The sequence below is a fragment of the Silene latifolia genome, chromosome Y (genome assembly GCF_048544455.1).
Source record: "Silene latifolia isolate original U9 population chromosome Y, ASM4854445v1, whole genome shotgun sequence".
Classification (NCBI taxonomy): Eukaryota; Viridiplantae; Streptophyta; class Magnoliopsida; order Caryophyllales; family Caryophyllaceae; genus Silene; species Silene latifolia.
The window spans coordinates 147,115,495-147,141,420 of NC_133538.1; the positions used below are offsets into that span (position 1 = coordinate 147,115,495).

Genomic DNA, 25,926 nt, shown 5'->3' on the forward strand with positions numbered 1-25,926 from the left:
ATACTTTGCATCCCTTTCCAAGTCTCCTAATCACTCTTGCCAGAAGAGAGCATTGGTACATTATTCTCAATAAGTAATATGTGATCAACATATAAGACATGGAGAAAATGATTCTAGCTCCCACTTAATTTCATGTATAATCATGATTCTTCAATCATGTAAATGAAACCATTCACTATTATCACATGAAAAGTATAATCCTTTAATGCTTAATTAAGATTATACTAGGATCACTTAAGAAAGCTACGCATAAGATGTTAGGACTCTTAAATCTTTATCTAAGATTTTGTGTTCAAAACACTTCCTTCTCTAAATTCCCATTTTATAAAAGCGAATTCTATTTGCCATTCTTCATAAAAATGAAATGCGGCAATTCCTAACACAATTTATCTCGATCAACATCTTCATGTAAATATTATGCATTTGTGTACTCTGAAGCTCTATTCACCTTTAAAGAGGCCCTCACTTTAAAGTAAATCTACTCATGAGTAACCATTTTCGGATTGTAATGCAATGGCTCGTATGTAACATGGTCATGATACTATCACTTTTACAAAGTAATATTTTTAAACAATAAGACATGTGCAATAAACTCCCACTGAACTATGCTCTCATTCTATCTTCATAGACTATAGTTCAATACCAACTCCCACTCTATAATTCTATTACTTTCACAAAGTAATATTTTAACTGTAATAGATGTTTGTGACTATTCAATCTACTCCCACTCTATCTCTCAGAAATACATCTATATTCTTGAGAGATAGCTTTGTGAGTCACAAACATATATATTTAACGGAGTATTAGGATTTTACCTAGACTATGTATTAGCTTTCAAAAAGCCATCCTAACATGGCAGCTTGATAATATACGAGTCTTATCCATGTCATCTGTTTAATAGACTCTCTATTCCAGGTATATCCTGGTTGACCATCCGTTTAGAATAATGTGTCCATATGGTATCGTAAATTCCCTACTTGATGAGTTCAAAAGCTCATTAAAACTTTATAATTGATCTTATATAAGTAAGTTGTTACTTTAAGTAACAAAGACATAAGGAGAATAAAATTCATAGCTTATGGACATCTAATCATCATAATCGTCTATTGAATCAATTTGTGTTGTTTATCTAATGTTTCTCTACGCAAGTTATTTATGATGATGATTTTAGAACAAGTGATAGAACAAGTAATTTGGGTTGAAAACCAAACCACAAATATCTAAAGCACAACAATTGTTTAAAGGATTAAAAACCAATTTCCAAGTCACACAAGGAAATCAAAATAGTTCTAAAAACTTCAAATACATCATAAAATTAAAGACAAAGCAAATTAAAGCCAAGCTTCCATTGATCCATCACCACGGTTGGCTACTCTAGCTTCCCACATGATCCTCTAGGCTTGCTTCTCCTTGCCTTTGTCCTTGGTAGGAGGCCCTATTTACAATAAAAAGGGTAATCATCACAACTTGTATCAACATACCAAAGTTGAGATCGAAAAATAAAAGATAGAGATAGTTATATACCTACTGGAATAACCTTTCCAGCTTTGATATCGCCAAGGTATTTGGAACAGTTTCTCTTCTAATGCCCAACTCCACAACAATAGTGACACTTGTCCCCGGTGGGAGCACTGTACTTGGGCTTGGAGGTACTAGCATCACAAGATTTAGCTACATTCCTGTTGGGAGTTCGTTTCTTCCCCTTTTTCCCGCTCTTCTTGAAGGTTCCCTTGCTTTTACGATTGACATTGAGCACATCTTTGGTGGTGCTAACACTTAGCCCCATGTCCCTTTCGGCTTGCACAAGCATTTTGTGCAACTCATCAAGGGAAACTTTCTTATCTTGCATATTAAAATTCACTCGGAATTGAACATATGCTTTGATTTTGTAGAGGGAATGAAGGATGCGATCAACCACGAGTTCATCGGGAATCTCCACCTTATGCGTTTTCAAGGTCTCAACATGCTCCATCAACTTGAGCACATGAGGGCTCACTTTTTGGCCCTCCTTGATGTTAAGATCAAAGAATGCGGAGGCCGCCTCATATTGTATGACCCTAGGAGCTCGTAAAAACATGTTCACAAGCTTCATGTAGATCTCATGAGCGGTGCTAATTTTAATAGCAGTTCGTTGGAGTTCGGCCTCCATAGCAAAGATCAACACATTTTTTATCGCGGCCGACTCCGTTTGGTAAACCTCATAGGCTAACCTAGCGGCGGCGGTGGACCTAGAATTAGGTTCGGTGGGAGATGCCTTGGTAAGGTAACGAAGCTTGTCGTCACCCTCCGTGGCCAAGCGAAGTTGCGAGTCCCAATCGGCGAAATTGGATCCATTATTTTCTAACTTACATCGATCAATGAAGGATCGGAGCCATGACACATTGGTAAGCGTGGTGGAACTAGTGGATGCGGACGTGATTGGAGTTGCCATTGCGGTTGATAAAATAAATTTGACTACAAAATAGGAAATGATGGAATTATCTAACATCTATCGTTTTATAGTACTCGTATATTTTAATACAAGTATTTAAGCATCTATGTAGTGACCTCCACCCAAATAACATAAATGATTCCGAGATCCAAATTCATATTAATACGGGTACGGTAAGCCGAGTCATCCCTTATTAATATAACTCGGTGGATTAACCTCTTAATCGATTCTACTTTTACAACTCTCTGTCGATAAAAAGTACTCTAATTCTTATCTTTAGCACGAAACACATGCGACTACGGTCACGAATACTTCCGTTGAGCTCAATCCAAATTTCGATGTAATAACATTTTACTACCCCACTTCGCCAATGTAACAAGGTTTGTATTACGGTAAAGCCGGCTCAACTCCCTTAGGAAATTGGTACTTCATAGGTTTCTACTTTTTGGCAAGGCTAATTCTCAATTTATTGTATATGGGAGGTCTTGTCAATTTATTATCTACCACGTTTTAAGAGAACTAAAGCGGTGAACTACGATAATGATAATTGACACGGTCGATGACTCGATATGATATGCATGTGTTGTTATGGCAATTTGGCAATGCATGTAACATATTAAAAGAAATGCAAGGCAATAATAAAATTCCTAGTATGGCCTTCCTAAAAAAAATAGAAAATCAAATAATGTATTACATTTTCGGAAACCAACTCCTTTGGTCCCTTTCATCTTCAAGTGGCACGCCTCCCAAGAACGTCGTCTTCGTCGGATCACCTTTCCGAATGGCACCGTCTTTCAAGATACTCCATAATTACAAATAATAATAAAAATACAAATCTATTCCTATTATATATTTGTAAAAGTGATACGAGATCACATTAAATTACAACCGAATCAATATTCCCTTTCATTACGGGTAATATCGATTAAACTAACGCCATACTAAGATAAAATTACATAATTCAAAATTATATAAATAAAAGACATTCAACAATTGAAATATGCAGTATTATAATATGTACCTATCATGCCAAATGATGGTCCAAATCGCCCTATTTAACTTATGTCGTATATCTATAACCCGATTTCATGGAAATGCGTGATAATAACCTTTTAAAATCACTAATTAACACTTAAATCACATCTAAGATCAAGTTAATTATCCCAACACTTTTTAGGACTCAAAAATTAGTTATCACATAATTTTTGACAATAATTCAACTTGATTTAATTTTATGCTCATTTTTTACCTTAAAATCATATTATTTATGAAATAAATCCAAATTAAATTATAAAAATTTGAAATTTGAATTTTAAATTTTAAATTTTTGAACATTCTGGAATAAGTCCATATCACACGTAATGTCAAAAATCATGGTTAAAATTTTCGAATTAATTTTGAGAAAATATAGTTGTATTTTATCGGTTTTATCTCATAAAATATTTAAAGTATCCAAAAATTACTCCAATAGTTTTTACAACCTTAGATCTGATTAGTGGGATATTTATGCAACCTAAAATTATTTTCTCATGCCATACAAATTGTTTTAGCTATTTATGCTAAAATAATCTCTATTTATGCCATTTTTACTCTAAAAATCCATAAATCATGCTAAAAGAGATCTTTTAATCTCGGAATTTACATACACTCTGTAAATTATGCATGTGACAACATATTTTTGTTTCATGGCCCAATTCGAAATTTAACTATTTTTAACCATTTTGCCTCTTTTAATCCATTTTTATCTCATAAAAATTATAAATCATGCAATATTAATCCAATTAATACGAGATTTTACACAAAACTTGTAAAATGTGCATGTGAGGTCATATAAAATTTTCAAGGTCAGAAAGTAAGTTTAACCAAATTTAGTCATTTTAACCTCTATTTATGCCATTTTTCCACTAAAAATTCATAAATCATGAAATATTAATCACATTAATATGATATTTTACATGAAATACATAAAATATTCATGTGAGGTCATACTAAAATACCACGTCCAGTAGTGAAGGTTAACTTATTTTAGGGAATAAAAGTTCATTTTAATCATAAAAATGTAATAAAATCACTAAAAATCATTAAAATGAGCAATAAATTTCCATAAATCATAAAAATGACCTAAAAACATTTTAGGACCAGAATATATAACATGCATGATGATTTCGTGGCTTATACTTATAAATCACAAATTTTTAGTTTTATATGTTAACCTTTTAACTCAGAAAAACAATAACCGATTATGCATGCAACATCATTATGCTCTGATACCACCTGTTAGGTTCATATACCTATTATTAGACTCCTCTAATAGTGAACTAATTAACTTGTTAATTATATGTTCTTTAGATCTAGTGCATGCATAACAAAATGAAAGATTTATAAGAAAAACAATAATGTCCTTTACATTGCTATATGGTTCGAAATATAGGGCACAAGTAAGGTCACCTTCCTTCACTTGTTCTTGAGCTTAATATGATGGATGATTCTCCAGGATCCCAAGTATAGAAATCCTCCTTAGATTGCACCCAAGACTTACCCTTAAACTAGTATACTAATTAACTAGATTATTATACTAGTAACCTTAAAATGATTCTAATATTATTATTATTACTACACTAGTAATGTTATTGTGATATTAAAATGGATGAACAAATGCTTGCGAATCTCCAAAAACTTGTTAGAGAAAACTAGAGAGAAGGAGGAGAATTTTGCATGAGATGTAAAAATGAATGAGTAGTAGTGGAAAAATGGGGACAAAAGTCCTCTTATGGAGAGGTGTGGCCGGGTGGGTATGTCCAAAAGGGCATCTCACTTTTCTCTTTTTATCTTCACAAGAATTAGTAGTGTAGGATGTGTAAGAATAGGTCTAAGGCTAGTTGTAGATAGGTATCATCATACCATTTTATTAATTAAAATAAAACAACCAAAAACCCACTAACACACCCTCCATTTCGGTCCAACCTCCTTAATATGGACTACCATTTTATTTTGTCAATTTTCATTAGTCACACAATTTGTCACATGTAGTATGATACATGTTATTAATTAATTTTAATGCATATTTATCACATAAATATCATTTTACAAATTAATTAAATTACCTCCAACAAATTGACTAATGATACTTGATCATATTAATAAAATGGGTCAACTAATTAAAATTCACAACATCTTGTAATTATAATCAACCATTCATTCTTATCTCTATTGTTTCTCAAACAATAATCAATTTTAGTAACAAAGCATTTTTATTACTAAAATAAATCTTATTTAATCCCATTACAATAAGATATCAATATTCTCTCTCACAAGTAAATTGTTCACTTTTAAGGAATTGATTACCTTGTATCGTCATACAATTAACAAATTTATCCATTAAGGGAATTGTCCTTTAGGTGTGACCTTAAGGGATCAACTGACCACCACCGTCACACGACAGTAATGTCAAACTCTAGTCAGCCAATCATTACCGATTAATGACGATCAGTTGATTATATAATAAATCATCCCTCACGTATTCTTAATATGAGATTTAATTATGATATTAAATCATGTGATCGCACTATTGTCGAGGACACATTTCCCAACATGTATATTATTGGAGTTGGTGGAGTATGACGAAAAGGAATATGAGAATGGCAAAAAAAAAAAAAAAAAGACGTGAAGAAAAAGAAAAAAGAAAAAGAGAAAAAAAATGAAAAAAAGAAAGTGTGAATCACGTAAGCAAGAAAAAGAAGAAAAAAGGTTTGAAAAAGTTATTAATTTGCTTTATTTTATTCATTAAGACGGTATTAAAAAAGGGAAGTTTGTGACCGTCTAAGTCCTCCGTTCTTATTCATATATTTTTGAGGAGATAGTGTATATGGAAGGTGAGTTGTGTGCCAAATGAAGGGCACTTGTGTTTATTTTTTAGTCAGTTGAGATTCAGACGGTGTTATATGGTCCTGTTAGGAATTAGCTTGATGCTTTTACCTCCACATTTCCATAACTTGTTTTGCCTTTTCTCACCTGAACCTCACTATTCCCATATCATTTGTATGCCCTCGGCTGTGACGGACATTATTGGTTGGATTGTGTGCATTAGTACTTGAATCGTCTTTCATTTTTGTTGCATGCATGCTATGTAGGTCGCAGTTTAGGTGAGTGACTATTTCTCTTTATCTCAATCACATATAATTCACCATTTGCTTCATGAGAGAAGAGTGACCACATGAGAGTCCGATTTTGTTGGTCTTGCAAGGTCGATAGGTCGGCTTTATTTCTGAACAACTCATAACTCGTTTGCGTATTGACTGCTACAACTGTAACTGTTAGTTTTGTTGCATTAAATTGGTTCAAGTAGACAAGTTATTGCTAGCTGTGAGTTTTCATTCCCGTTCCATTAGTTGCATTTTAGTTCACTCGAGGACGAGTAAAGGTTCGGTTTGGGGAGATTTGATGCGTGCATTTTGTATATTCTTTTTAGTCTATTTTTGCACGTATTTCCATATACTTTTGTGCTATTTATATTGCATTTTGCCCCGAATTGGCTACTTTGGTTCGTTTTGTCTATCTTGTAGGAATGAACGTGAAAGTAGTAGAATCGTACCATTTTCGTCCTGCTTTGCATGCATTTTGAGGTGACGGGAATTTCGGAGCGAGATACTGCATTGGGATGCGTGAAGGAGTGGTCTACGAAGCGCTCGGCTACGAGTTGGGGTTGTTTCAGAGGAAGAATACTCGATTGAGTACATTTATTAGTCGATCGAGTGGTTTTATTGGCTGAGGAGGTCGATCGAGCTGTTTATTCTACTCGATCGACAAAGCTGGAATTCAAGGATGCTCGATCGAGTAACAATTTTGGTCGATCGAGTAGATTACCTGCAGAAGTCCTCGATCGAGCTGTTTCAAACTGCTCGATCGAGTGGTTTGGTATCTCACGGGCCTTAATTAGTCCGTGTTACCTATTATAGTTTATGGACTTCGCTAATTTCAATTTAAACACATAATAATTAGGTCATTAGGATCTATCTTTTCATCTCTCATTTTTACACTACTCTTGAACGCTGCTTTTCTCCCTTCAGTGTAACTTTTGCTTCCAGGGTTATTTTGCTTGGATCTTGTGTTCTTTATGCCGGAATTCTCGCGATTGTAATCTCTTACTCTCCATTATTCTTAATCTATTATTCGTTTGATTTGATTATCTTGTTTAGTAATCTTAATTTCTTCCCTAATCCCTTTTATGCGATTTAATTATTATTTCAGTATGTTTGCCATTAGTTCATTCATAATTATTAGTCTTGACAATATTAATAATATAAGTAGCTAATTTGATTCATGTTGGGACTAGGGGATCTATGGTAGAAATGTGACGATGTAGTGAATAGGTTAGATGGCTTATTTGTGAGACTTTGTCCCCATGGCAATTTAATTGTATTTACCGACTTAGTTGAGTGCACGCTTCTAAGTTACCCTTTAATCTGGTTAAATTTATTCCTGGATCGAAAGATTGGACTAAATAGACCTGCTATGAATAGTAGACTACCCTGACGAGGACGGAAGTTAAGTTAGTGGAAATCTAGGATAGAAAATGGACCGAAAGGACCTTTCAATATCCGTCTCGCAGTAATTCATCTAAACTGTTTGCAGTTGAGTCATTAGGCTACCATAGTAAACCGAAATCCCCACATGTTCCTTCTTTATTGATCATCTTTATTAGATTTTTTTTGTTTTTACTGCTCTTCCTTTACTACTCTTTCCTTTAAGCCTTTATTTATTTTAGAAAACCAAATATACAAACCCCCACTTATGACCGAATAGACAAACCTTTTACAGATATCTTGCCTCCATGTGGAGATCGACCTGACTTCCCTAGCTATATAGTTAGTTTAGTTAGTTATTTTTTATAGGTATACAAATGCCCTGTCAAATTTTGGCGCCGTTGCCGGGGAGGCAATTGCCCTATCTGTTTTTTCTTTCGTTTATTTTATCCATCTCAGGGAATTCTTATTCCCTGAGACAGTTCTTATTTATTTCTTTCAGTGTTGTGTATGCCTAGGTCAAATAGGTTGCAGTTAGTTTCAGCTGATTCTGAGCTAGAGCGACTGTTTAGGCATAGACTCCGTCTGCAAAGAGAATCCCGAAAGGAAGACTTGAGTACTTTCGAACCCGAGCTGCAGCATTTCCTATTTACATAAGATCAATCTTTAGTAGAAGATAATCTCAGTTCTGTAAACCAACCAGTAAAGATGTTGAATAATGCAAGTCATTCGGAGCCTAAAGCATCATCTATTCCTAAGGGTTTCAACCTCCAGACTGAGGATGGTAATACTTTTGACATCCGTCCGTCCTATATCAATCTGGTGGAGAGAAATCTCTTTAGAGGTGTGGCAGGTGAAGACCCAAGGAAGCATAGGCAGGTCTTTACGGACTACTGTTCTACTATCCCCGCCACAAAGGGGGGTAACTCAAGACAAGATTAGGGAGGTGTTGTTTCCTTTTTCTTTGACAGACTCAGCCAGGGAGTGGCTGACCGACTTGGACCAGACGGCCGCAGGGATCATAGACTGGGAGACCCTTGCTCTTGCTTTTTATAAGAGATATTTCCCTCCGCAACGCACCAATCAGATGAGGGCAAAGATCACTAGTTTCAAGCAAGCACCTGATGAGACCTTCTATGAAGCTTGGTGTCGGTTCAAGAGGTTGGTGAGGTCTCTTCCTCACCATGGTTTTGATCCGTGGTTTCTGTCCAATCAGTTCTACAATGGGCTGTACGATGACCACATAGCTATACTTAACGCATCATCCAACGGAAGATTTCAAAAGAATACTGATGATGATAAGGGATGGGCCATTATTGAGGAGATGGCAACCCATTGTGCTGAGTATGGGAACCCATGGGACAGTATTCGAATAATTCACGCGGTTTATAAGGCAGTCGTGGCTCAGCTGGAAGCCATGAATGCCCGTTTTGATAGATTAGAGATACAATCTGCTGGGGAACCACAGACGGTTCATTTGCTTACTAGACAGGACACCGTTGCATGTGAGAGGTGTGGGAGCTACGACGGTCATACTCCTATTGACTGTCTTATAGAGAAGGAACAGGTCCTTGATTTTCAACAATACATGCAAGGAGGGGATCCTATTATAATAACCAAGGGGCAGTCCACCCCAACCTGAGGTGGACAAGTAAAATTGTGCTCAATCCAACTCCTCCACCGCAGCAGCAACAACCATAGAGGTACTTTGAGAGGTATTGGAGAAATTGTGAACATTCAACCAAATAACATTGAGTTTACCAACCCTTTTGCAAGAGAATGAGAGGATAACCTTATACAAAACCCAGCAGAAAATCAACCCACAATGCCTAAATTCTCATCACATTCCGTACCAACCGAGGAGAACCTACCAAATGGTACTCCTACACCACAACATTTAACCGGTAATTTCATTGCCAAATCCTCATTCATACAATTAGTTGAGAGAAGTCAATTTGGAGGGATGCCTAGTGAAGACCCTCACTCACATATGGAGACTTTTTGTGACTATTGTGATGCGATTTCCCAAACCGAAGTTACTCAAGACCAAATCCGATGGGTCTTATTTCCTTTTTCTTTGATTGGTTCCGCGAAACAATGGTAGAAAAGCCTAGACAAGGCTACTCTTAGTATTGATTCTTGGAAGAAATTGGCACTAGCTTTCTATAAGAAATTCTATCCTCCGGAAAAGACTAAACATGTTGAGAGCCCAAATCACCGGGTTCAAACAAAGGGACGAGGAATCTTTGTATGAAGCATGGAAGAGATTTAAGGACACTTGTCGTTCTTGTCCACACCATGGACTTAGCGAGTGGTTCCTTGTGCAACAATTTTGGAATGGTCTATATGAGAACTCCCGAAACAATCTCAATATGGGATCAAATGGTATGTTCACCGAAGTTGATGACAATCAAACATGGAACAAAATTTAAGAAATGGCGGTCCATAACTCGCAATATAGTAGACCTCGGAAGGCTAGTAGAGGAGGAAAGCATGAGGTGGATTACATTACTTAATTGGGTGCTCAACTAAGTGCTCACATTGACACCATTAATTTGAAGTTTGAGAAGGCCATAGCTAAACTTAAAGAGGCCTCCAAATCACCCAAGCGACATGTTAATCCTATGGTGGCATCATTATCAATTCCAAGTGAAGTATGTGAGAGTTGTGGAACTTTGGGACATGACCAAAGTGAATGTAGGGGAACAAGTGAACAAGTGAATGCTTTCTAAGCATACAAGAGTCGTACCCATTATTCCAACTATTACAATGAGAATACCAAATTCCATCCCAATCTTTCATACAAAAGCCAAAATGTTCAAAATCCTCAACCAACATACACCCCACCTCCAATGATAAAACAAGCTCAAAGACCCTTTTACCAAAGCCAAGGTTATCAAAATCAACCCTCTTACAATCAATCCAATGACCAAGGCTTTGATGTTAAAAAAGCGGTCCTCCAAATGCAAAAGAACCAACAAGAGTTTTTCACTCAAATGCAAAAAGATAGCCAAGCAAAAGATATAACCATTGACAGGCTAGTCATGTACCTACCAAAAATAACCAACTGGCACTAACTACTATAGCTAGGGAAGTTGGGTCGATCTCCATAGGGAGGCAAGATATCTGTTAGAGGTCCGTCTATTTAGGTCACTAAATGGGGGTTTAAATTTGGTTTCTAAACTAATAAAGGCTTAAAGGAAAGAGCGGTAAAGAGAGAGCAATAAAAGGCAAAAATAATAATAAAGTTGATCAAATGAGAGAGAACATGTCAGGATTTCGGTTCACCATGGTACTCTAGCGACTCAACTGCAAATAGCCTAGATAATCTACTGTGAGACGGATACAGGAAAGGTCCTTCCGGTCCACTTTCTATCCTAGATTTCCACTAACTTAACTTCCGTCCTCGTGAGGGTAGTCTACTGTTCATAGGAGGTCTATTTAGTCCAATCTTACGATCCAGGAGTAAATTTAACCAGAATAAAAGTAACATAGAAGCATGCACTCAACTAAGTCGGTATTATAATTAAATTGCCATGGGTACAGATTCTCACAAGTAAACAATCTAGTCTATTCTCTACATCGTCACAATCCTACCATGGATTCTCTAATCTCAACATGAAAGAATTTAGCTACTCATATTACTAATATTGTCAATAATAATAATAAAAGTGAATAAACTAATTGAAGGCATGATGAAATAAAAATAATAATGTATAAACTAAATTAGGGCAGAATAATTAAGACAATAAAATAAGGATTAAAGCAAGGAAATAATGAGATTAAGATTAAATGGAGAAGAGATATTACAAACTCAAGCGATTCCGGCATAAAGATCAAATCCACTAAGCAAAAGATTAAGGAGAAGAAAGTTACAGTATAAAGTTTAAGGGAAAGATTAAGAGAGTTCCTAGAGATGAATAAAATGTAGTGGTGTAAAACAGTGTACTTAATAACCTAATTATTGAATGCTTAAATAGGAAAACTAAGTCCATCACGAAATAACATAACACGGGTTAATTAAGCCCGTCTAAAATCCAAAACCTCTCGATCGAGTGATATAGAACCACTCGATCGAGGTCTTCATCAGCTAATCCTCTCGATCGAGTAAAAAGATCACTCGATCGAGGAAACCCCAAAATCAGCATTTCGATCGAGTACAATAAAGCACTCGATCGACTTCTTCTACTCACAAACCCACTCGATCGAACCAGAATGCTTCTCGATCGAGTGTTCTTCCTCCAAGTCAGCTTTTAACTCGTCATTGACTGCTCCTTTGACCACCCTTTCACGCATCCCAAGGCATAATCTCGCTCTAACATTCCCGTCTTCTCAAAATGCATACAAAATGGGACGAATAGAGTACGGTTTCACCACTTTTAGGTTCAGTTTTGCAAAACAGACAAAACAAACCAAAGTAGACAATTCGGGGCATATTGCAATACAAAACAGTACAAAAGTGCATAGAAATACGTGCAAAATAGGACTAAAAAGGCTATATAAAATGCACGTATCAAATCTCCCCAAACCGAACCTTTACTCGTCTTCGAGTAAACTAAATGCAAACTAATGGAATGGAAATGAAAACTAAGAGCTAGCTATAACTTGTCTACTTGAACCAATTTAATGCAACAGAAATCAACAGTCATAGCTACAGCAGTCAATACGCAAACGAATTATAAGATGTCCATAAATAAAGCTGACCTATCCACCTTGCAAGACCAACAAAACCGGAGTCTCACGTGGTCACTCTTCTCTCATGAAGCAAAGGGTGAATTATATACGTATAAGAGAGAAGGAGAAACAGTCACTCACCTAAAATGCGACCTACATAACATGCATGCAACAAAAATGAAATACGATTCAATTATTATGCACACATTCCAACCAACAATGTCCGTCACAGCCGAGGGCTTACAAATGATATGGGAATGTGAGGTTCAGGTGGGAAGAGGCAAAACAAATTATGGGAAGGTGGAGGGAAAAGCGCCAAGCTAGTTCTTAAACAGGACCATATGAAACCATCCGAATCTCAACTGACTGAAAATAAAGCACAAGTGCCCTTCATGGCACATATCTCACTAACCAAATACAATATCTCCTCAAGAATATATGAATAAGAACAAAGGAGTGAGACCGTCACAAACTTCCCTTTTTTAATACGGTCTTAATTAAGCAGACAAACCAAATCAATTTTTTCAAACTTTTCTTTCTTTTTCTTCTGCCTCACGTGAATTCCAACTCTTTTTTCACTTTTTTCTTTTTCTTTTTTTTTTTACTTTCATGTTTCTTTTTTTTTCATTTCCTTCCTCATGCTTCCTTTTTTCATTTTCTTCCTTTCCCATTCCTCTACCAGCTCCAACAATACATACGGGCCAAACTCGCAAATGGATCAACATACCACAAAAGACACACTAAACTAGCTTGAATGGACAGACTTAGTTTGGATGTAGTTAATGGGTCAAAAAGGCTAAATTTGGCTTAAGTGGAGCTAAATGGGTGAAAAATGTAAGAAAAGGAAATTTACAAGCACCTCCCTACATGTGACACCGATCACAAACCCGAATGTATACAATTAACAAGAAATCGAATTTCATAAATGTGCAAAAAGATGAACATGCTATGCAAGGAGTACTACTCTCAATTCCTTTGTAAACCGGTCATGAATGTCACCAGTTATATGGCTCTAAATCTCAGAAATTATAGAGTATGTTGCCAATTTATCAGGTCAAGTCTACACAGTCAGCTAAATTTGAACAAAAACTCGTAGATTATGCATAAGACTCAGCTGGTAACTGTCAATAAAAGTGCAAGGCTCAAGTAAAAATGACAAGTTACAGTGCAATATAATCACGGAAATCAATCGTTCCGACTCAACCTATATGCAAAAATAAACGTGAATATTTTATTAATTATTCAAATTTTATGATTTTTTTTTATTTTTATGATTTTTGAAATAAATCAAAATAATGCAAGCTGAAAAATAAAACGTAAATGCAAAAACAAATGCAAATGCAGACTCAAAAGGAAGCATTACCCTCCCCAAACCAAAATGGACAACGCCCTCGTTGTCCTGCAGCATACACCAGCAGATATATACAGGGAACGGGAAAATACAGCCAAGAAATGAAGGAAAAATAATAAATAAAAAAGGAGACAAAAGAAATAAAAGAACAAGAATGTACATACAAAACACGAACTTCCCCAAACCAGCCTAAAAACTGGGGGAAGTGAGTAGATGGGCAGCTACTCGTCAGCCTCGTCCGTCACGTCCTCCACCGTCATAGTGTAGTCCGGGTCTCTCTCCTACTCCCTCCTCCTCGCCTCCTCAGCCTGAGTACGCGCCTCCGCCTCAGTTGTTCCCTCCTCCTCATCACTGGCTGGCTCTGGGTACCCCTCAGCTGGGTACCGCTAGAAAGACGGGTGTGGCCAACCCTCAGGGACGGGACGGTGTCGCCTCATGTGATACTCGTATAGAGGGAACAAAGTAAGAGCTATGTCCCACTACATATGAGTCTGCCTGCTAAGAAGCTCAAGCAACAAACTCTAACGGCGCCCTTGGTCAAGGACCGCGGACGCCTCAAAAGGTGGAGGAGGTACAAAATTAGTCGGGTAAACCGGCTATGTCTGGTCGGGCGCAGGAGTAGGAGTAGGAGTAGGAGTAGGGGAGTACGAGTAGGAGTAGGAGTAGGAGTAGGAGTAGGAGTAGGAATAGGAGTAGGAGTAGGAGTATGAGTAGGGATCGGGGTAGGAATGGCCGTGGAAGTCTGGCCACCCGTAGAAGGTGTGGATCCCTTTCCGGTCTCAAGTCTCCCCCGCTTCCTAGAAGCGGACATGGTAGGAGGTGGTTGAAGTGGGAGGTGGGAGGTGGTAAATGGGTAGAGGTGGAGGTAACCTGCCTCTAACAGTGGGCAGAGGAACGATAAGGGGTAGAGTGGCGCAAGGAAGGGTCTCCGACAAGGAACCAGAAATTTTCCAAGTCTGGTGGTCGGAGGAAAGCCAAAACATGGACAACATAGCAGGAATGCCGAGTTACCTATCAGTGTCTAGGTACGGTAACTCACGAGAGAAGACGGGGAAGAGAGAATGGGCAAGGAAGTTCGTTATGCCACCGCAGACGATGGTGCTCGTGGTCTTCTCCCCCACAGTGTAAAAGTACTGGGCGGTCAGGTAAGCAATTTTAAGGACGAAGGGTCCCTCACTGTCAATGTTCAGGTACCCGCCCAGAATAGAAAGCTCAATGTTATTCACATTGTTTGGTTCTTTACGGCCAAAAATAGTACTACCCATCAGACGCAGGAAGTATCGGGCAGGGGGAAAGTGGACCTGAGCGAGCTTGCGCTCCTCGTAAGTAGTCTGTGCCAAGGTCCTCCACAACATGCGGATGACCTTCCTAGGGGCAGCAGTATGACCCATAAAAGAATGTCGTAGCCTAGTACCAAACTCCTCTAAAGTCCAGGAAAAAGTCCGGTTAAATAACCGGAAAGACACGAAAGCACAAGTGGGGTCAGTGTCGTGAGCGCCCGAAGAGAAGGTAAAGGAGCTGAAAAACTCAAGAGTCAGCTCCTTGAAGGTCAAGGGACTCATGCGGACTAGGCCAAACATTCCCGTCTCCTCAAAATGCATACAAAATGGGACGAATAAAGTACGGTTTCACCACTTTTAGGTTCAGTTCCGCAAAACAGACAAAACAAACCAAAGTAGCCAATTCGGGGCATATTGCAATACAAAACAGTACAAAAGTTCATAGAAATACGTGCAAAATAAGACTAAAATGCTATATAAAATGCACGTATCAAATCTCCCCAAAACGAACCTTTACTCGTCCTCGAGTAAATTAAACACAAACTAATGGAACGGAAATGAAAACTCAGAGCTAGCTATAACTTGTCTACTTGAACCAATTTAATGCAACGGAAATCAACAGTCATAGCTACAATAGTCAATACGCAAATGAATTATAAGATGTCCATAAATAAAGCTGACCTATCGACCTTGCAAGACCAACAAAACCGGACTCTCACGTGGTCACTCTTCTCTAAACTAGTCGATCGAGTATATTCTTCATGGTAAGCATATTTTCAGCGACAACTGACTGTTCATCAGCATTTATGGCCTTCCTCGGGTCTGATATGTCATCTAAAGTTGATAATTTTGGTCCTTCATATGAACGACCACTTGTCAAATTAATCAAGTTTACCGTCTCGTGTGGACTCTTCTCAGATTGGGACGGCAAATGACCCGGTTTCCTCGTGGACTGATTGGCGGCGAGTTGAACAACTTGAGTTTCAAGTGACTTGATGGATGCTTCTTTCTATTGGTCACTTAGTTGCCATTGCTTTGTCAACGACTGAAGCATTGTCTTTAACTCAGCTAGCTCACTTACCCCACTTGAAGATGATGCTCCTTGATTCGGTGGAGGAAAATAAGGAGGCTTTTGGAAGCCTTGTTGAGCCTTGTGAGGAGGGACATATGACTGCTGGTGCTGCGGTGGAGGAGTGGGATTAAGAACATTTTGACTTGTCCACCTGAAATTGGGATGGACTGCCCCTTGATTGTTGTAATAAGAACCTCCTCCTTGCCTATATTGCTAAAAAGCAAGGACTTGTTCTTTCTCAGTTAGACAGTCAATAGCAGTATGACCGTCATTGCTTCCACACCTCTCACAAATGATAGTTTCCTATCTAGTCAACAGATGAACCGTCTGTTGATCTCCAGCAGATTGCAGCTCCGATCTATCAAACCGGGCATTCATAGCTTCCAGCTGAGCCACGACTGCCTTATCAACCGAATGGACCGTTTGAATACCGTCCCGTGGATTCCCATATTCAGCACAATGGTTCGCCATCTCCTCAATAATGCCCCATCCCATATCATCATCAATATTCTTTTGAAATCTCCCGTCGGATGAGGCATCAAGTATAGCTCTGTGGTCATCGTACAACCCATTGTAGAACTAGTTGCACAAGAACCACTGATCAAAACCATGTTGAGGAAGAGACCTCACCAAATTCTTGAACCGACACCAAGCTTCATAGAAAGTCTCATCAGGTGCCTGCTTAAAACTAGTAATCTTTCCCCTCAGCTGATTAGTGCGTTGAGGAGGGAAGTATCTTTTGTAGAAGGCAAGTGCGAGAGTCTCCCAGTTGGTGATACCAGTAGCAGTCCGGTCAAGATCAGTCAGCCACTCATGGGTTTAGTCAATCAGAGAAAAAGGAAAAAGCACTTCCTTTATCTTGTCTTGAGTTACTTCCTTAGTAGCGGTAATAGTAGAGCAGTAGTCAGTAAAGACTTCCATATGCTTTCGTGGATCTTCACCCACCACACCTCGGTATAGATTTCTCTCCACCATATTTATGCAAGATGGACGGATATCGAAAGTGTTATCGTCCTCAGTCTAGAGATTGAAACCTTTAGGAATCGAGGATGCTTTGGGCTCCGAGTGACTTGCAATGTTAGGCATCTTTACTGGCTTGTTGACAGAAATGAGATTGTCTTCTTCAAAAGACTGGTCTTCTGCAAATAAAAAGTGTTGTAGCTCAGGCTCGAAAGTACTCAAGTCTTCCTTTCGAAGTTCTATTTGCAGACGGAGTCTATGCCAAAATAGTCTTTCTGGCTGAGAATCAGCTGGAACTAACTCCGACCTGTTTGACCTGGGCATACACAACACTGAAAGAGATAAATGAGAACTGTCTCAAGGAATAAAAATTCCCTGAGACGGATAAAAATAAACGAAAACAAGAACAGATAGGGCTATTGCCTCCTCGGCAACGGCGCCAAAATTTGACAGGCTAGTTGTGTACCTACCAAAAATAACCAACTGGCACTAACTACTATAGCTAGGGAAGTCGGGTCGATCTCCACAGGGAGGCAAGATATCTGTTAGAGGCCCATCTATTTAGGTCACTAAATGGGGGTTTAAATTTTGTTTCTAAACTAATAAAGGCTTAAAGGAAAGAGTAGTAAAGAGAGAGCAATAAAAGGTAGAAATTATAATAATGGTGATCAAATGAGAAAGAACATGTCAGGATTTCGGTTCATCATGGTAGTCTAGCGACTCAAATGCAAATAGCCTAGATAATCTACTCTGAGATGGATACAGAAAAGGTCCTTCCGGTCCACTTTCTATCATAGATTTCCACTAACTTAACTTTCGTCCTCGTCAGGGTAGTCTACCATTCATAGCAGATCTATTTAGTCCAATCTTCCAATCCAGGAGTAAATTTAACCAGATTAAAAGTAACTTAGAAGCATGCACTCAACTAAGTCGGTATTATAATTAAATTGCCATGGGTAAAGATTCTCACAAGTAAACAATCTAGTCTATTCGCGACATTGTCACATTCCTACCATAGATTTCCTAATCTCAACATGAAAGAATTTAGCTACTCATATTACTAATGTTGTCAATAATAATAATAATAATAGTGAATAATCTAATTGAAGGCATGATTAAATAAAAATAATAATGCATAAACTAAATTAGGGCAGAATAATTAAGACAATAAAATAAGGATTAAAGCAAGGAAATAATGAGATTAAGATTAAAAGGAGAAGAGATATTACAGTCTCAAGCTATTCCGGCGTAAAGATCAAATCCACTAAGCAAAAGATTAAGGAGAAGAAAGTTACAGTTGAAAGTTTAAGGGAAAGATTAAGAGAGTTCCTAGAGATGAATAAAATGTAGTGGTGTAAAACAGCGTACTTAATAACCTAATTATTGAATGCTTAAATAGGAAAACTAAGTCCATCACGAAATAACATAACACGGGTTAATTAAGCCCGTCTAAAATCCAAAACCTCTCGATCGAGTGATATAGAACCACTCGATTGAGGTCTTCACCAGCTAATCCTCTCGATCGATTAAAAAGATCACTCGATCGAGGAAACCCAAAAATCAGCATTACGATCGAGTACAATAAAGCACTCGATCGACCTCTTCTGCTCACAAACCCACTCGATCGAACCAGAATGCTTATCGATCGAGTGTTCTTCCTACAAGTAAGCTTTAAACTCATCATTGACTGCTCCGTTGACCACCCTTTTACGCATCCCAAGGCATAATCTCGCTCCAACATTCTCGTCTCCTCAAAATGCATACAAAATGGGACAAATAGAGTATGGTTTCACCACTTTCAGGTTCAGTTATGCAAAACAGACAAAACAAACCAAAGTAGCCAATTCGGGGCATATTGCAATACAAAACAGTACAAAAGTTCGTAGAAATACGTGCAAAATAAGACTAGAATGGCTATATAAAATGCACGTATCAACCATCAACAACATACTAGCTCACACAAAGATGTTGGAAACCCAAATTTCTCAATTAGCATCTTCTAGCTCTCAAAGACAAAAGGGGCAATTACCACCTCAAAGTAATCCCCAAGACATGAATCGGTGAGTGCCATCCATTTGAGGAGTGGTACAAGGTATGAAGGGACAAAGAGGCCCATTGATGAAGACATTATGGAGGCTAGTGACAAGGAAAGAGTTGTGGAAAACTATAAGGGAGAAGAACCCATTCAAGAAGTTTCAAAGAAGAAGAATGAAGAGAAGGCTAAGGAGAAAGAGCCTATTGTGATTAGACTTCCATTTCCAAGTCGTCAAGCTAAGCCTAAGTTTGATGAACAACTTGGAAAGTTCATAGAGATTGTGAAGAACTTGGAAGTCTCAATTCCATTCACAGAATTAATCAATCATGTTCCGGCCTATGCAAAATACATGAAAGATATTATTACAAAGAAGAAATCCATCCGGAAGCTATAGACTATTGCATTCACTAAAGTGAGTAGTGCCATCCTACAAGGAAGTTCACCTCCAAAACTTAAAGATCCGGGAAGTTTCTCTATTCTATGAACCATTGGCGACACTACAATCAACAAAGCTTTATGTGACCTTGGGGCAAGTGTGAGTGTCATGCCATACTCGGTATGCAAAAGGCTAGGAATGGGAGAACTCAAGTGCACTAATATCACACTTCAAATGGCGGATCGATCAACAAAGACACCTTTAGGGGTATGGGAGGATGTGCCGGTAAGAATTGGCAAGTTCTTCATTCCGGTGGACTTTGTTATTATTGACACAGAGGAAGACTCCAACATTCCTATCATTTTAGGAAGACCCATCCTATACACCGCGGGAGCGGTGATTGATGTGAAACATGGAGAGCTCACATTTGAAGTGGGAGATGAAACAATCACTTTTAACCTTGACAAGACAATGAGAGCTCCCCGCTTACATGAGCCATGTTTCATGATCGATCATTATAGCCGAGAAAGTGATAGGAATAAGTTACCATCTCAATAAAAAGATCAAACTATGGGTAAAGAATCACCATCCATATGGAAGAAGAAAGAGGATAATCTTCAAGATGCTCCGTCCAAAGAGCAAGGAAATTGCAACAATGAGAGCTTGAATAGCTCACCACCACTCATGACAAGTAATGAAGAAGGCCTCATTGGCCATGATAACAAGAAAGAGGAGTTGTTTCCATCAACTCATGATACTATAGGGAAGCAAGCTAGTGAAGTATATGGTCTATGGGATGACGAATTCGATGGGTTAGTCAATCCCTACATTGGCAATGCTATAGACCAAGGCTTTGGTGACCATCTTGACTCATGTCACCAACATGAAGAACACAATGTGAAAAGGTCCATTGAAGATCTTTAAAATGACAACGAACAAGCCTTCGACTACTTCTATAAGGTGTTGAGAAACATCAACAACAGATTGCCTATGCCCCTTTGACATCTCATCTCAAGAGTAAGAGTTTGGTGGAGTCCTCCCTAAACCACCATTTGTAAATATTCTAACCCCTTAACTCGCATTTTTATTCTTTTATTGCATTTTTGTCAAATTTTGGATTTACATTTGTACATTTCAATCAAGATTATCATTTTAAGAGAAAGTGAGGGAGGGACTTAAATGTTTCTTGATGTGTAGTGTTTTGACTTAGTGTGGAGATAGCAATTGCCTAGGCTATCCAAGCCTTCGTAGTTCACCCATAATGAAGACCAAGGGAATGAAGAAGAAATTACTTGGGATATGAAAATACCCACGGGTGGAACTGAACCCGTGAGGTACATGAATAATCCAAGCGTCCCAGAGGGAAGTCGCTCGTCTTGGATGAAATCCGAGTGTCCTTACAGTAAGACGCTCGTCTTGGCAGAGCTGGAAAGGAAATTTTTATATTGGGTACGAATCCGAGCGTCTCCTCAAGAATCCGCTCGTCTTAGTCCAAAGACGCTCGTCTCAGTGAGAATCTGCTCGTCCTGGTTACATCAAAATTTGGGATTTCACTCTGACTATGAATCTGTGTAATACTACTTTATGAGTCTTTGGGTACTCTATCGAGTGGGCCTTACTCTGTCGAGTAAGGGTGTGTTGTGTTTTAAAATAGTTTCTGACCTGTTGGGTACTCGATCGAGTACCTCAGTTACTCGATCGAGTAGCCGGTTTACGGGGAGTTATTTCTCGGGTTTTGTTAATTATGCGATTAAGGTATATAATCTTTTCCGTCATTGTTCTAAACACTTTTCAAAACCTAAATTACTGTCAAGAGAGAAAGCAAAGTACGTTCATCACCTTAATCGCATTGTTAGCAAATCCCGGAGTTTGGAAGGTCGGATTTCACCTTTCTTTATACCGTTGTGATCCTTGCGTCAAGGGTAAGACCTATATACCATTTTTATAATGTTTCTTTAAAGTTGGTTAAACCCTAATTTGGGAATTGGGGGTTTTGTAGTATGTTATGCTTGGTAGTGATTATATGTTTATATGTTAGGAGGAGGATTCGTAGAGGAAGCTTTTTGATATCAGCTGTGAGATCGTCTGATTGTTGTGCTTTCCAGGTAGGGTTTCCCTACTCAGTATTAGTTATATAATGTGTGGTGATTGTGCTGTAGTTAGTGATTGTTGATTGATTCAGACGGTTGTTGCTGTTGTATTGTGATTGTGATTGTTTGTCTCTGGTTCTCGAGATGCGTTCTCGGCTGAGTGGAGTCACTTGCGGGAGTGGCTTCACGCCCAAGTTTTGCCCTTCGTGGAACCCGCCACGGAAGGGGATGTGCACATTAATGGGACAGGGTTATCGCTCGGTATGATGAGCGGGGCTTAGGTGGGGAACGGTGCGGTCCCCCAGCGTGGCGGGTCCAGTGGACAGTCGGTGACGGAGATTGATTGGAGTGGGTGTGATTGTGTGTGTGACCGTTTGAGCTGTGTTGCTTGTTGTGTTGTTGGATTATATAAATTATGTGATCAGTACTGACCCCGTTTAAATGTTTTAAAAACTGTAGTGATCCATTCGGGGGTGGTGAGCAGTTGCTTGACAGGTTAATCTTGGATACGCGTTGGATCTAGCTGGGGATGGAGTCATCACATATCAGAGTCTTTAGTCTTCCTCTGTGTTTGTTAAGACAGTTCCATTCAGTTGGTTCATAGTTTGAGAACAGTTGTATTTTGGTTACAGTTGGTTTTGTTATGTAATCACTTAAACATATTTAATAAAGTACGTTTTCTTATTGTCTTATGATTATCATTGCCTCGGGTAACCGAGATGGTAGTATCCTTATACCTGAGTGGTCCTGGTAAGGCACTTGGGGTATGGGGGTTTTACAATCTGAGCGTCCCCAGAACAATCCGCTCGTCTCAAGCTAGAATCCGCTCGTCTCCTCCTGAAGACGCTAGTCTTAACACGGGTTTTGTTTTCTAATGTTGACTGAACTACAATCCGAGCGTCCCGTGCCTAAGCCGCTCGTCTCCTACTGCTGAATTGCAAAAAAAAAAAAAAATTGGATTTTAAACCCCCTTCCCCATTTCATTTCATTCTTTCAAAACACAAACACACATTCAAAACCCTCAATCCCTCCATCCATAAAACTCAATTTCCTCAACCAAATTCACCAAAATAAAACCCAAACTCCCCCAAAACTCAATCAAATCACTCCTTTATCAACAAAAAGACATTTAAACAACAAAATCCTCAAAGATTGAATCGATTTTCTAGGGTTATAAGCAAATTTCGAAAATCCTAAATCGATTTGGGATTCATTGAAGCTTGAGGATACTAGAATCATTCAAGCAAATCATTGATTGTTGATACATACAAGGAGAAGAACAATGGCTAGGACGAAAGGTGGAAACAAGGCACCTACAAAATTAAATCTTTCAAAGAGGCAACAAGCTCTTAAAGCTTCCAAAGCTTTGGTGGTTCAACAAGCAAGAGTGGAAATATAAGAAACTCCTCTTCCTATGGTGGAAGCTACTACTCCTATCCCGGTTATTGAGAAATTACATGAATATCCGGAGGTAACTTTCACATCCGATTCTCATAGGAAAGCTTTTATGTCTCTTGCTAAGAAATCGATTTTGCCCACCAAGTTTATTTGCCAAGATGCTTTGACCAATTTGGGTGTCCTTGAAAGAACTAAAAACTTCTTTGAGTCTATAGGGTTGCTTATATTGTTTGATATGCAAGAATTGACTTACCCCTCCCTCACCTTGGAATTTCTAAGTTCATTAAAAGTCACAAAGGTGGAGACTCGAAAGAATATTGAATTCCGCCTTGAGAATGTGGATAGAAAGATGTCCTTCAATGAGTTTGGTAAGGTGTTCGGTCTTGATAATGACTAAACTTATGTGAAGAAACCTTCAAAATATGATCTCGCCCCTTTGTGGAAAGCTATCAATGGAAGAAAATTCGAATCATACCATGAGTGTCGTGCCCTTTATGTTGACTATCCGGGCATAAGGGTGTGGCACAAGGTTGTGGAAAATACTCTTATTGCTGGGAAGGGGACTAATCATTTCACCGAACTTGATTTCATCTATCTTGAGTCAGCCTTCAATGTCGATAAGAAGTTCACCAAGAAATACAATATTCTTCAACTCTTAATCGAAAGGTGGCTTACGATCGACCATGGTAAGGAAGGTGCGGCCTTTATAGTAAATGGGGGATTGGTAACATGGTTGGCAAAGCACTTCAACCGGGATTTCAACAAAGATGGGACTTACAAACCGGTTAAGGGAGGCCACCTCATTGATCTAGCCACTATGGTTCACAAATTCCATTGGGTCAAGAATGACAACCATGACAACAAATTTAAGTGGCTTGCAAAAGATACCAAGTCCTTCAATCTACCAAACAAGATTTGCCGACTCAATGTCCGAAGCACAAACTATCTTCTTCCACTCTCCGGTGAAGTCGGATGATCATACAACAACAAAGGGAATTCAATGCCAAATCCTCTTCCTCTGCTATTGTGACTCCACCCTACCCGTTCACCTACCAAGAATTCCGACCCGAAGGTGTTGCGGTAGGTAACAATTACTTGACTCAATTAATGCAACACATGCATAAGCAAGCTTATGAAGACCGAGTCAATGCCTATAGACCTCAATATCCGCCCCTCTTACACCTAGATAAGCAAGGACTTCTTGACCCATCATGTCCTTTGCCTAGTTGGGCGGATAGGGAAGTGTTCTTTCCTAATGCTTCTAGGGATGTTATCATGGGTGGTGAGGAGATTGTTGTTGAGAGTGAAGAAGTTGAAGAAGAAGAGGAAAATGAGGAAGAAGAGGATCAAAGTTCAACTGATGATGGTGAAGCCAACGGGTCTATGGAGGTAGATGGTGATGATACTAGTGAGGAAGTTGATGATGATGATGACAATGGAAGTGATGTCGCCATGGGCGGCAATTGAGGATTAGCAAGCTTTTTGGAGGATGCCACAATGCATTGTGAGTTTCCTACACCTCCTTTAGCTTTGTTCATTTCTCTTGTTTTTAATTTTTTATCTTGATCATTTGTTTGAGTCCTAGGAACAATCAAAGGACTCCCACCTCGGTCCCATTGAGGTGTCTTTTATTGTTCCCACCATGTAAAATCCAAAATGAAAAAATTAGTTTCATGCATAGCATTCTTGTACATGAAATTTCTCGTTTTTGACATTAGCAATAGTGTCTCATTTGGTTTGGGGAAGTTCAAGCATAATCATTGGGAGTTAATTCAAATTGTGATCTCCAACCAAACAAAAATTCATGCATCATATAGTGTAGTGTAGTTTGCATCACTTGTTTATATGTCATATAGTTTGCATTTAGTGTAGAAATCATACATTTTCATATAGCTTGCATATATTTCCTATCGTATTGGACATTGAGGACAATGCCCATATTAGTGTGGGGATGAAAATTTCTAACATGACTTTTAAAACAAAAATGATAAAAATTGAAAAATTTTGAAAATAAAAAAGCATGTATTTTTATTCCATAAAGCATAAAAACCATAAAAAATTGAAAAATTGAAAAACCCAAAAACATGTTCATTTCATTTATAGTGTAGTCTTGTATATATTGTGATTGTCTATCCTTTGTCACATTGATCGACTACGCCACATCCGAGACATGAGGATATTGAAGACCGCGTGGTATGATCTTTCCAATCTTTTTTTTCCTCTTTATGTTGATGACTATGTGGCTTTATTTTGATTGATGCGGTATAAACAATGTTATTATAGGATTGCATTTAGATTATTTGGCATACTAGTTGGTAGACACATATGCATTAGATTGTATATATGTTAGTTGTACCATGGCATATAGTTGCATTTAGAAAAAAAATTGTGAAAACATCTATTTGGGAAGCTTGATAAGTGTATATAAGGCCCTTGTAGATACTTTTTTTTTTCTTAAGACTTTGCTCATTAGAATACTTGTAAAACACCCTAGGTTATGTCATTCTAGTATCCTTTGACCCGTGGATTAAGGCCTAGTCATGAGTAGCTTGTGTTATGATAACTCCTTGGCTGTCGTTTATTCCAAGGTGACCCTTGAAACCATGCAACCATCATCCATATTCTACCACATTTTTGTCATTAAAAAGGGAATGGGCACAAAAATTGTTCAAATTTGAGTTCAAGAAATGAAAAGAAAAGAAAAAGTTTGCAATTGCATCAAAATAAAAGAGGAGTA

General features: G+C 38.3%; 3 non-coding genes across 3 annotated transcripts; 1 reads left to right on the forward strand and 2 right to left on the reverse strand.

Annotated features, from left to right (window-relative positions):
• Positions 1-9,038: 9,038 nt before the first annotated feature.
• LOC141636592 (small nucleolar RNA R71) lies at positions 9,039-9,144 on the reverse strand. Its single transcript, XR_012541198.1, has one exon. It is a non-coding gene; the product is annotated as a small nucleolar RNA R71 (small nucleolar RNA).
• A 1,007-nt stretch (positions 9,145-10,151) lies between these two features.
• On the reverse strand, positions 10,152-10,258 carry LOC141636322 (small nucleolar RNA R71). The gene has a single exon (XR_012540941.1). It is a non-coding gene; the product is annotated as a small nucleolar RNA R71 (small nucleolar RNA).
• Positions 10,259-16,934: 6,676 nt separating this feature from the next.
• LOC141635498 (small nucleolar RNA R71) lies at positions 16,935-17,040 on the forward strand. The gene has a single exon (XR_012540182.1). It is a non-coding gene; the product is annotated as a small nucleolar RNA R71 (small nucleolar RNA).
• Positions 17,041-25,926: the final 8,886 nt, after the last annotated feature.